This window comes from Hermetia illucens, chromosome 2 (assembly GCF_905115235.1).
Source record: "Hermetia illucens chromosome 2, iHerIll2.2.curated.20191125, whole genome shotgun sequence".
Classification (NCBI taxonomy): Eukaryota; Metazoa; Arthropoda; class Insecta; order Diptera; family Stratiomyidae; genus Hermetia; species Hermetia illucens.
In genome coordinates, this window is record NC_051850.1 from 94,786,936 (window position 1) to 94,800,545 (window position 13,610).

A 13,610-nucleotide genomic window follows, 5' to 3' on the forward strand; every position below is an offset into this window, starting at 1 on the left:
TAGATATTGTATTGTAATAATAATCGTTGGTGCAACAATTCAATTGGATTAGGGCCTTGAAGTGTGTTAGAGCACTTCAGTCAAAACCATAACGGTACACTACAGGATTACAGTATCCTATAGGAGGCAATGTGGTCAGCATTCCGCTCGCCTGACATTATTACCCTGATTAGAAGAAATAGCACTATGTGCATTTTCGGATATCGAAGGAGCATTCAACAGCACACAGAGATACGAGATGCCCTGAGTCGCAAGGGAAATACCCTGACTTTCTGGATGGGTATGCTAGAGAGTAGGCAAATAGAACAAGGACAGCTACAAATTCTATTGTCATGAATACTACTCAAGGTTGTCCACAAGGCGGGGTACTATCGCGGTTTATATGGAGTATGGTAGTGGAAGGACTCCCGGACGTGCTAGCAAATACTGGAATACAGGTCCAGGGTTACGCGGACAACATTGTTTTAATCTGAAGGGGCAAATATGAGGATACCCTATGTGATACAATTCAAACTGGACTAACTGCGATCAATTCAGCTAAAACCACCATAGTCACTAGGAGACATAAGCTTAATCACCTGAGAACAATAAGATTACATGACATGGAGGCGAAACGAGAAACAGAGATCAAATATTTGGGATTACTCTAGACCAAAAATTATTCTGGTAGACACATGTTGGAAGGCTACGAGGGCTCTGATGACCTATAGATCCATAGCAGGGAAAAATGGGGTTGGAACCCGAAGATACTACTTTGGGTATACACTGCAATAGTAAGGCCAATGATTACCTATGGGGCGGTAATCTGGGCAGAAAGAACTGAATCCAGTACGCAAGCCATGGAATTACACAAACTCCAAAGACTGACTTGCATGTGTATCAGTGGGGCAATGAGGACATGTCCAACGGCATCCCTGGGAGTTCTTCTAGAATTAACCACTCTCCATATGCACATACAGATACAGGCAAAGAGGGCAATATTCTGGATGGCCGGGAATGTCAGTGAGGCGGGAGCTACCTAAACCGAAGGAAGATTGATATTCTTTCTAGACGGTATCCCGAACTATTGATACCAAGGGATAAGATGACAACAAGGAACAAGGAACAATGGAGCTATGTTTCGTCTATTGTCACGTAACGACGCACCATTTCGGTTTTTTTTTATGGAGGAAAAGCTTCAAACACTACTCAAAATCATCAACTCGTTGTTGTTTTTGGTCGATTGTAGTCTGCCGCAGCATCGACTTTGAACAGAGCTTTCGCATAACTAAATATTGATGGAAGATATATCTAAAATATTCCTTTGATGTCTTTAGAGCCTCAGCTATCTCGATAAAGTTTACCTTGCGGTAAAAGCCTCTTTGGGGCGTCCACTGCATGCATCGCCCTCGGTGCTTATGTCGCCTTATTAAAACTTAGCAAAGCATTTTCCAACGGTTAATTTGCCTCGTGCAAATTCCGATTAATTTTTATCGAGCCAAACCTTGGTTTAAATAATATTCTTTTCGTCGAAAAGCATTGCTTTATTGACAGACATAATTCCTTTTTATCCATTTTCTTCACACTAACAATTCTCAATTCTCTTTTCACAAGGTAATAGTCCGATAGCTGTCAACGTCACGTCACGTGTCCTTTGAAAGTTAAAGTTAATTAAAGATCATATGGATCATCCGTTTTTTAGCGTACGAACTTTTCAGCCCAGCTGGTATATATATAGTAATAATTCCTCAAAATTGGTTGAATATATCGTTCACAACCACGTTATCCATTCTTAGTTTGAGGACTTCCTTTTCCCTTCAAAATCTGTAACCCGCGCAAACTCACTTTAAAGGGGGACTCCTCCAATATAATGGCTTGAGGATGGAAAGGGGAACCTCAAAAGCAGCGCCTAATTGCACACCTGAGGCCGGCGAAGCACCGATTGAGGATGGTCCTTCGTGGGTCTTCCATCTCGATAACATCGAAGTGTCCACAGGACGACCACCGCCCCCCCCCTTTCCAAATTCTCGAGCCAGGCTAGCGTAGGATTTGAAACCGCGACCTTCCATTATGTCTAACCGTTTGGACTTTAAACTCTGGTTTAATCCACAACTGAGGTAATTCGTAACACGATTCCTTATCGCAGCATCGCGAGTAGCGTGACGAGCGCCGTAGCTACATCTCCTTTTGTCTTTTTTATTAATGTCAAAATAGGTATAATGGTCGCCAATTACATAGAGAAAGAAAACACCTATTTATGTATTAGTTAGCCGCAGTAAAACTCAGATGTTGGGCTCCTATAAGGAGTTGAAGTTGAAGTTTGGTTACAAGGATTTTAAATATTTTGATTATTTTTATGTGGTGAGTCTGTGGTTTATCCTAAACCAGCCAGATGAGAGTTAATCGATGATAAATGATCTTTTTTTATTTTTTATGGAGAAATTTCTAAAATCCTTACTAGTAATATTAGTAATAATTTAGATATTATGAATGACTTAACGAAAATGTGGTGAACATCGGAAAGTCGATTGTTTCATAACTATAGGACAACTTTTAGAAGCCAAAAAAAACAACGAGTAAATATTTAGATGTTACTTTGATTGAGCGTATTACCGGAAAGTTTATAATGCCGCCAGAGAACATGGTATCGATGAAACTTTAATTAAGTAAATCTGTATTATGCAAACGCAGAGATTAATATCTGCTGAAATGGATGTTGATCGTTACCTGACAACAGGAGCAAGGAAGGCTGCCTCCAAGGAGGTGTGCTATCGTTACTTCTGTGGAGTATGTGCCAAATTTGCCAACACGCGTTGGTCGAGATCTCTGAACGGTGTGTACAAATATGCAACACGCCATTTATTTGATTGACAGTTCGTGTCTCAAGCATGGACTTTCAGTAAATCGAAATAAAACCACAATGGTATTAATTACAAGAAGGAGGGAACTAAATGGTCTTCGCTTGCCAGATATGAATGAAATATCTGGGAATTATTCTAGACAAGAAGTTTCCTTGAAACAAAGAATCCCGGCTGATACTCGGACCTCCATACATCTGTAATTTTATATATTCTATTAGGAAACATATGAAATTATCCTCAAGCGTGAAGGAAATTGGGAAGAACCAGAACAGCATTTTGGGACAGGAGTCTGCCTTCCGAATAAAAACGAGAAGTGGGCTTTTCCCTTGGAATAACATGCAATTATTTTCATGCTGAAATATGTATGCGATCCTAAGAAGATCATTGATTGAAGAGCGGTTGAAGGGCAGGCGCGTTGGAATCTGCACGATAGTCAAGACGTATTGAGGACTTTGAGTTGTCCTTTAATCACTTCAAAAATAGTTCAGGAACCTAAAAGCCAACTGAACTCAACAATTGGAGTGTCAATAGCATTGGCCAAACTGGGAACAAGCTTCCCAGAAAGCAAGTTGGCAAAGCCTGCTGCTAGACACACCAAACTTTTCCTGTCAGAACTAAACAAATATATTGCAAAGTTTATCATGTCGAAAAGCAGCAACATTTGCAGAAGTATTCTGGCTGACCATTATTTCCTAGCTGGACATGTGTCCAGAAAACGAATTCTCCAAGATGATACGTGTCCATCCTGTAATGAGACAGCGGAATCCACGGAACATTTTCTATATAAGTGATCCGGCTATGGACGCATCAGACATCAGCATTGCGCTACAACTGCAGCTGATAGCATCACATTCACTGACGGAACCTGCGGTACAAATATTTATTTATTTGAAAGTGCACTTTCCCACACTGTGGTCTTAAGGGGGTCATCCTGTGTGAAGGCGGTTTTTTTTTGCCTTGTTTTGAAAAATTATTTTGAAGGACTGGATAAAGATAGAAACGTGATTTTTTCACCATATATTTATCGATATCTCTAGTATATGTGATAAATTTTTCAGCTTGATATCGTAGCTAGTTTATGGAATACGTGTCAATTTATGCACCCATCTCCAAAAAAAGGTGTTTTTATGCGGCCACGCTGGAGGGCGCTGTGTTCATCTGAAGAAAAAAAACTAAACGGCGTTTTAATGTGGACAATATTCTACGGTCCGCAAACTAGGATAATTAGAAAATATTAAAAGGTAAATTTTTGGTGGGCTTTTAAACTTAATTTTTTTGATTTTGGTGTTTTTTTACGGCTTTTTTTATGAATAAAAAGAAAACGACCCGTCCGATTGCAATTATCCTAGTTTGCGGACCGTAGAAATATGTATTAAAGGAGTCGTGAAAATTTCAAAGAATTTGGTTGAATAGATTTTGAGCTATGGTGGCAGCCGATTTTCAAGATGCAGTTTCGAGAAAAACGCATTTGAAAATTTAAATGTCATTATCAACAGTAAAATTTTAACTCAGCATTAATCTGCTATACCTGGTCCATAGAGAGTACCCTCCGTTTCTTTAAAAAAGTCTTGTAAGGCCGATTGTTGCTCTCTGGTTTCAATTCTGGCTCTTTTAGAGAGGTCAGTCGATCGTCGTTCGGACCGCCAAATTGGCGCTTCATTTAGGCGGCATAAACCTGACATATGTGACCAACTTGACATCCCATTGTCACTAGGATTTTGAGAATGCCATTGAGTCCTTCATTGAAAATAATTACAGCCAGAAAAGTGACTATTTCTACATCCTTGGCCCCAGAATGAGAGTGTTTAGGAGCGAAAGTCCAGATCAATGCATTTAACGACTCATTGTTCCCATTCTTTTCTCGACATGTCCTACCCATTCCTTTTTTACTACCACGTATATTTTATTATTTGCAGAAATTTGCAGAATTACCGGAAAAAACTCCAGCAAAATCCAATATACAATATACAAAACTTGTCGCAATTGGAACATCCATCTTCATGCTTGCTAAAAGTTACTTTGGTGATGTTGATGCAAAGTCCTTTTTCTTCTCTGATAAGTATCGATTCCCATGAAATACTCGTTTTTTAGTGCGAGCATGACATTGAACGGTCAAGCAATCTCCCTTCGTACGATCCATTTAAAAAAATCACTGAACACACAAACAGCACAATACTTACTACAAAATATAATTGAGTATAGCTTGAAAGCCTTTCAGTGTTCACTCTAGACTAGATTATCCTTTTTATTCCAAACAGCAAATAAGTTTAGACAATTGATTGGTTTTCCATCTTTTTATTATTACACCTGTGTTCGAATTTATAAGGCTCAGGTAAAAAACTACCAGGTAAAAAAAGATTCAATGCTCTTTCTCATCGAGTACTCTAGCCGCGGTTGCAAACTCCTTACCTGTTTAACACTGTAATATCTGAACGACTCGGAATACCGGAAAATCCCTTTGCCCACATATTCTCCACTATATATACATACAATTCATGCAAAAAAAAAATCGATTTCTCCAACCCGACACACGGGATGACCCCCTTAAGGTGACTAAAGTTATGATACTGCATGTTGTGGTTGTAAGTGGGACAAAAGCTGATTGCCAAAGGCAGGTTCACAATTAGATTTTTATGAGACCTGGTTCGCGACTTCGTGAAGCATTAAGATTAGCTTTTTGACTTGAACTTAACATGAAGAAAATGACGAATGCATGGTTTCCATTCATCGTCAATAACGATACTGAGTTAAGTTGAATGAACTTTGTTTACAAACCATCTGAATAACGCAGAAGATAGGAATTTGTAGAACAATTGAAAGTTACGAATTGGTATGTTGTCTCAAATTTCTACCTAATGCATATTATATCATTGGATATTAGGATTTGATAAAGCACATCCTAGAAATTGTGCAAATATTTTCCTGGCAGGTTATTTCCGACTTTCGGAGATTGACATACAGGGCCCATTTATGGGAAAAGTATATGTTAATACTAATCAATTCATTAATTAATCCCTTTTTCCAGACTAAATCGAAGAATGTTTTAAGACCTGTAAAGCAGTTTTCATTTTGTTGAATCATAAAGTAATTTCAATTCAGAGAGTTTTGAATGTTTCTTTCAAGAAGATTTAATATATTGGACTGAAATGAAATGGACTTTCAGGGTCCCAATTTGCTTTCAGACAGCATCACTTACATCACATCCATTTTTTAACATGTTCTGAAATGTTCACCAATAGAGCTTATGCCATTCCGGAGCAGGAAATTTGAGATCCCTTTCAGGTCTGCCCACTTTTTGTAATTTGACCTATATAGGTATGTTTCCATTTCTATTGCGAAAGTAGTGCAATTTACGCGAGGGTCGCTTCCAGCATTTCCTCCTGCTCATTCATGGGATTCCCTTCTGAAACTTCTCTGATAGAATAAATATTTAATATAGCAAAATTTTATTGCCTCGGCTTATAAATTTAAAGTTGTCATCAACAACTCTGATGCGATTTTATTTTCTGACACCATGGAGATGGAACACTAAAAGGGCTTAACGGCCTCAGGTTCCTTACAGATGCAAATTCCTCGAAAAACTTGAGCTTTCTTCTCTGTCTCGCTTTCTGTCCTTGCATAATTTGCTGATGAGTAGGCAAGTAGCCTACTCTTATTAAAATCGGTTTACTGTCTGTCTGTTTGTCTGTCCGTCACACGCATTTTTCTCGGAGACGGTTGCAGCGATTGACACCAAATTCGGTAGAAAGGTCCTTTTACGTCGAACTTAATGGGGGATCCCCATACACGTAAATTTTTTTTCATCAAATATAGTCATGTGGGGTATCAAAGGTCTCGGTTAGTACTTTTCGAAGCCGCTTTTAGTTTTGACATTTTCTGGAAAGGTGGGGAGTGCGGGGGTTGTAAGTGATCATTTCTCTAATGGGCCCTCTTTCAGAAGCTACTCAACTGAAAAATTTGAAAGAAGCTGCTACTGTATGGTCCCTAGGCTCCGAAATACCCTCCATACCGATACATGTTCAAATAAAGTTAATAATAGTACATTACTATCATTTTTAAGGTTTTGTGTGAAACAAAACCTTATTAGAATCGAGACGGTGTCTGTCTGTCCGTCTGTCTGTCTGTCTGTCTGTCACACCCGATTTATTCGGAAACGGCTAGACCGATTATCACAAAAATTGGTGACAGTATGTAATCTAGTGTTCCCTTTACATGCAGTAAGTGGCGTCATCTTGTGTTTCGTTTAAGGGGGGGCTGCCCATACATGTGAATGGAGGGTGAAAATTTTTTTTCCATAGAATTTTGCCATGTGGGGTATCAAATGAAAGGTTTCAATTATTACTTTTCGAAACTGGTTCCATATTTGATATTGGGTGAAACATAGGGGAGTGAGGGCTCAAAATACGACCCCCAAAAAGTGTAACAGGTGTCGTTCTCAGAACCTATCCAACCGAAAAATCTGAAAAAAATCACATACCATCATATCATAATGAAGAACATAATGCACAAGCTAATCAAGTTTGAAGAAAACCCAACTATTATTAACAAAGTTATGGGGGGTAAAACTTTACCATTTTTTGGGAATTTCATGCACTCTTCAACCTGCATGACGTCATCATCACATCATCACATCAATACCATAACCAAATAAGTTCTTATGAATGGGGTCCCAACGATTAATTTGGTTTTAGTTTTTTATCAATTGTGTATGTAGGTATATAGTATATGCGTGCTAATGAACTTTGCGGGTAGTGCCTATAGACATCAGAAGTAAATCGGAAATATGGGCACGATCAATTTATATACGTGCATATATGTGTACGGTATTCGGAAATAGGCAGTTTGTTTGTTTAGGGCGGGGATAATATCTATGGCTGTGATATGTACGTATGTCTTGTGGTTTGGAAAAATATGAAGAAATATGTTGTATTTGTAGCTAGATACGGATAGAAAAATGTGCCTTGAAATTTCTTACATAAGATGAACACAAAACCTTTATACCCGAAGCACGAGCTTCCGGTATTCCGACTTGTTAGTTATTGGCAGGAAAACCCCCCTTAGGTTCACCCTAGAACCACAAAATTTTGCAGAAATGTAGGCTACAGCATAGCATTACCAAATTTGGTGAAAATCGCACTAATACTAACAAAGTTATAATAGGTCACAACTGTTGCTTCTGTGCAAATTCAAGACTTTGAATGTCAATCTCACTTGAAAGTGGATATTCTCACAAAATATATGCTTATATTACGTACTACATACTAATGGGACAAATGCACACTCAAATCTCTTTATAAAAGAAATACACAAAACCTTTCATACCTGAAGCGTCTAGCTTCCTGTTTCCCCACTTGTGAAGGTTTTGTGTAAAACAAAAAAAAATCGGTTTACCGTCTGTCTGTCCGTCCGTCTGACTATCCACCCGTCTGCTTGTCTGTCTGTCACATGTATTGCTATGAAATTACGTCGAAAGATGAGACCTGTGAATTGCATTCAATGCAGTAGTTAACATAGTTCCACGTTGAGTTTAACAGAGGGGAGGGGGTCCCCATATATGGCAAGGGGGAATGTAAAATGTCTTTTTCACCGAGTATAGTCATGTGGAGTATTAATATATTCATTCATTAACTTGTGCTCAAGGTATAGGACAGCGAATCAATGGCTGACGATTGACAACGAGGCATTATCTGTCTCATACATAAAAAGGGAGATATCACACAGTGCAGCAATTATAGAGGTACTACATTGCTGAGTACCATCTAAAAGATATTCTCCTCTATCTTGCTAGGCCGGATAGCCCCATACGCCCATAACATCATTGGCCCATACCAAAGAGGCTTCACTCCAGGTAAATCAGCAACAAATCAGATTTTCTCTGTGCGGCAAGCGATGGAAAACTGTTGGAATATGAACAACAGTTGCACCATCTATTCATCGACTTTAAAGCCGCCTATGATAGCATAGCCGGGGTAAAACTGTACACGGCCATGAGAGAATTCGGTATCCCGACGAAACTAATAAGACTGACTAGGCTGACCCTGACCAATGTGGGAGGCCAGATAAAAGCAGCAGGATCACTCTCAAGACCATTCGACATCAACATCGGTCTACGACAAGGAGATGCCCTATCATGCGTCCTCTTTAACCTGGCCCTCGAGAAAGTGATCCATGATGCTGAGGAAAATGCAAGAGGTACGATCCGCTTCAAGTCCACCCAACTACTGGCCTATGCTGACGATATCGACATCATGGGAAGAACCACGCGAGACATACAAACTGCCTTCATCCAGATCGAGCGGGCGGCTATCGGGGCGAGATCTTGGGCTGCACATCAATGAAGTCAAGACAAAATATATGGTGGCAACGTTAGCACCAAAGACGAACCAACCAACAACATCAAACCGCACTGGACAAACAGGAAGAATAAGGATAGGAGAATACAACCTTGAGACAATTGACAATTTCTCCTATCTAAGGTCGAAAATCACAACCGATAACAGCTACGATGATGAAATCCGCACAAGGTTGTTATCAGCCAACAGAGCCTATTTCAACTTACAAAAACTGTTCCGTTCGAAACGTCTCACCATAGGGCCAAAGCTCTTACTGTACAAGACAATGATTTTGCCAGTCCTCATGTATTCCTCGGAGACTTGGGTTCTTATCAAGAAGAATTGCGAACTCTTGGCCGCGTTCGAGAGAAGAATCCTCCAAAGAATTTTTGACCCCCTACATGAGGATGGACGATTCCGTAGTCTACACAATGACGAAATCTATGAGCGATACCATGACCGGACGGTGGGCGAGTCACTTAATCCGTGCGGATGAGAATGATCCAGCCCGGAAAGTCTATAAGGGCAATATCGATGGTTGAAAAAGAAGACGAGGCAGACCCTCCTTAAGATGAAGCGATGGCGTAGGTCAAGACGCCAGACAGCTTTTAGGGATATCGAATTGGTGGACCTCGGCGCAAAACTAGGTTGCCTGAAGTTCCTTGTTAATGCAGGTCTAGACCGGATACCGGTTGTTGCGCCGTTGATGATGATAATGAGTATTAATATATTAGCTTTTACATTGGTTAGAAAGAGGATAAGTACGGGAGTCGGGAAAGCGTCATTTGCTGCTATTTTTGTGTAAATTTCTCGCATTCTAAGCCTTTGATTTACGAGCTCAGATGCTTAACAGACATAGGGTGGAGCCGCAACTCAACCAACGATGCAATTACTGGCGTTCCCCATGTCTTATTTGTGAAATAACACACCGAATGTTTTTATCGAATAGCCCTAGTAGGACATTAGTATCTTTATATCTTTTACCGACTTCATATTATCATAAATTATCATGAAATCATGAAAAAGACATGAATAAAAAATTATTATGAATATCATGAATAGAGACGCGAGCCCTTCCTTCCAAGACAGACAGATAACAAACTTTATGAACCAATGCTATCCCAGGACACCGTTATATTCGAGAAGAGTTGGCTTTCGTTGGGAACTACTCGATGGATCTTGCACTTTACCTGTTAGCCGTTCTGGTCTACAGGCCGAATATATCCATACGAAACAAATCCTAGGAACTATTGCTACAAAACTAACACGATTATTTATGAGTTTCTGACGGTTGTATGTATGTCCAGCTGTTTAATCCATCAAAGCTTCTTATTTTAATATCGATAAAAATATAAATAACTGCCTACATTAACTTTGACATTTTTCGACTTTTATGGTATTCGATATTATTTATTTCTGTTTCAGATTGTTAAAATGGAAGGTCTAACTTTCAAGTTTTCACCGAGGTGAGTACATAGCTTTGACAATTGAGATTAGTTGGAAGAATTAGACTGAAAGTTCGAGGGTTTTTATAAACAACTACATATTTGAAGCCATTTAATATCACGTATTCACTAACTGTAATGATTGTCGACTGTACGACGGTTGGGTTGTTATGGCTTGGCATTTCTTTTCCCATGGAGGGGTTAGGAAACTATGCAGTGCTTATGAATTCTGGCTTTGTATAGTGAGCTGTCAAAGTGGTTATTTCTATGATCTTGTAAACAATGCTACAAAAAGTTGGCAGTCTCGTTCTTAATATCAGCGTTTATGTTTTATCTAATTTCGTGTAGAAAATAATTTCAAAACTACTACGACCTTGGGCCAACTTTGTCCTGTTTATTAATTTAGACTCTTTGTAAGTACTCATAATTTCCAGAAGACCTCCTACCATGCAATGCAAATTATTCTTCGGCCATCTTCTTCTTTAGCCTTTCTCCCATTCAAAAGCGAGGTCAGCTTATCTTGACTAGTTGGGCCATTTCTCTCGGTCATAAGCCTGATTGTGATGAAGTCCCTCGCAGGATCTCACGTCAGCATCTAGTAGCACGTCAGGCTACCGTTACTTCGTTCGGTCTTTTGGTCACTTCCCATCGACTACGATCCTTGAACTACTCCTGGTAAGTAATTTTTATATTATTATGATACATGTCCACGAACGCGACTTCATCCATGTTGCGCTGATGCATCACTGACAGTTATAGTACCCGTTTTATTGGAGATGAGGCGATCATTCCACTTTTGGTCAAGTTGGTCAAGATCGATTTTGTTATGAAATGCTAGACAAACATCACTTACAATATATATATATATATATCACTTATAATATATATATATATAAGTGTATAGGGCGTTGGACGTCGCAGTGTTCATAACAAGAATAAAAAAAGTGTGGGTGGGCGCTTCCTTGATGAACACCGACTGGGGCACTAAGCGGGTTTGGAATACCTGCCACCCTTCGAACTTTACCCTCCGTTTCTCGACAAAGGAATTTAATCCAGCAAAAAAGTTCCTCTGGCATTAACTGTTGCCACAGAAGATACCATATGAGTTCGTGTGACACACTGTCAAACGCCTTTTCTAAAATTTGAAATGCAATATAGAAAGGGCGATGCTTCCTATGGTGTTTCTCCGTAAACAATATAATATAACTGCGCAGCATGTATTGCATCAGTAGTTCCGCAGTTCTTGACAGACCCGGACTGGTTCTCGGTTATTTGAATGATGTCGCGAATGCAGTTGTCAGAAATGGTTCAAAGGTTCAAGTTATGGGATACCAACCAGATCCGGTGGTAATTTGAACATTCTGGTGTTCCTTTCTTTTTCCATGTTTGGGCGAATGTAAGTCGTTGTCAGTCGGATGATGCTCTACTCTCCCACAAATTTTTCTTTAATATTAATATAAATGGATCGTTTCCTTTAGGGGTAGTTAATCGGTGACAATGAATCGGAGTCTCAGCAAGTTAGTAACTTCAGTGAACTCTTCCACTTATTTTTTCCATGGAGGACAATAAATTAAAAGCGGCTCTGTTGTATAGCAGTAATTTGACAATTATTTTATCCCGTTTTTCACGAGGATTGCCTCAATATGGTTTTCCTCTCGGGTCACTGCTAGTATAGCACCAGGGCCTCCTGAAAATATCGTAATGGTAATTTGCTTAGTTTTCAATTAGGCCTCTAGTTGACTTTTATTTCTGATGATGTTGTTAGTAATTCAATTTGTTACTTTGAGGATGCGGGTTTATTCGTTGGACTGTTAAGCGTGGACTGCCTTTGCTAATGACAATTATTAATCTGTATGTTGTTTGCTAATTTTATTGGAGATATTTACAATGTCGCTTTGCTGTCAATGTGAGATTGATTTTTGATGCCCAAGCTTCTGGTGGGCTGATTGCTAGTTGCGAGTTACTTGGTTCATTGCTTATAATATGTTAGTGGGAGCCTGAGTAAACTGCCTTAGTTAAAAGTCATTTGTCTGCTTAATCCGTATGTCGTACAGTAGATAAATTCTAAAAGAGTTTTCCGAGGCCAGTTCAACATTGAACACTGAATACGATATTCCTACCCTGTTGGGAACATTGAAGATTGAAATCCTCAGGTGAAATTGAATAGACAAGAAATAGGCATGCCAGGTTCGGGAATATGAGGGTTTCTCTTGGATGCTACACTTCCTGTCACATCATTGACAAAATTGTGCGCTCCTTGAGCTGGTGCGTGGGACGGCACCAAATTTGAAATATAATACAGGGAATATCGCGGCAATAGCGAAAAACGCGAAGCTAACTTGAAGAATAACAAAGCCAGTCCACGTTTGTATGCGTAAGATTTCATAGTTCTCATATGTTTCATTTGAGGCAACTTACCTGTTTCCGACAAAAGTGTGCGTGAAAGACAGGCAGGCAGACAATAAACCGATTCCAATAAGGTTTTGCTTTACAAAAACCTTAAATTAATGTTGCGCCACGATTATGCTATTTGTACTGTATCAGCTTAAGGGGGTCATCCCGCGTAAAGGTCCTTTATTCGCAATTTTTGGAATTTTTTTTTTCAAAAACTGAATGAATTTTCCACCATATATTAATTAACAACTTGATGATACGTAACAATTTTTTCAGCCCAATATGATATTTTATTATTGAATTACAGAGCAGCTTATACGCCCATCTCCAAGGAAAGGTGTTTTCGGGTGCTACATTGGAGGGCTCCGGCTATCTTAAAGAAAAAAATAAACGACATTTTAACGTATGGAACATACAACGGTTCGTAAACCAGTATTATTGAAAAATATCAAAAGGTAACCTTTTGATGCCTTGGGGTTTTTTACGGCAATTTATCAAAAAACGGCCCGATGAATCCAAGTTAGCGAACCGTAGAAATTCGTTCTAAATAAGATGTGAAAATTTCAAAGAATTTGGTTGGATAGATTTTGAGCTACGTG

General features: G+C 39.3%; 1 protein-coding gene across 5 annotated transcripts in view; it reads left to right on the top strand.

The window, feature by feature from the left end:
- Positions 1–13,610, top strand: part of LOC119649762 (regulating synaptic membrane exocytosis protein 1) — a 692,290-nt gene that overhangs the window by 299,090 nt on the left and 379,590 nt on the right. For 4 of the 5 annotated variants that reach the window (XM_038052056.1, XM_038052057.1, XM_038052060.1 and 1 more), the window contains one exon: positions 10,598–10,638. The exons of the other annotated variant lie outside the window; for it this stretch is intronic. The gene's annotated coding sequence lies outside the window, so the exon portion shown is untranslated. The remainder of the gene's footprint in view (positions 1–10,597; positions 10,639–13,610) is intronic. 5 annotated transcript variants of the gene reach the window in all.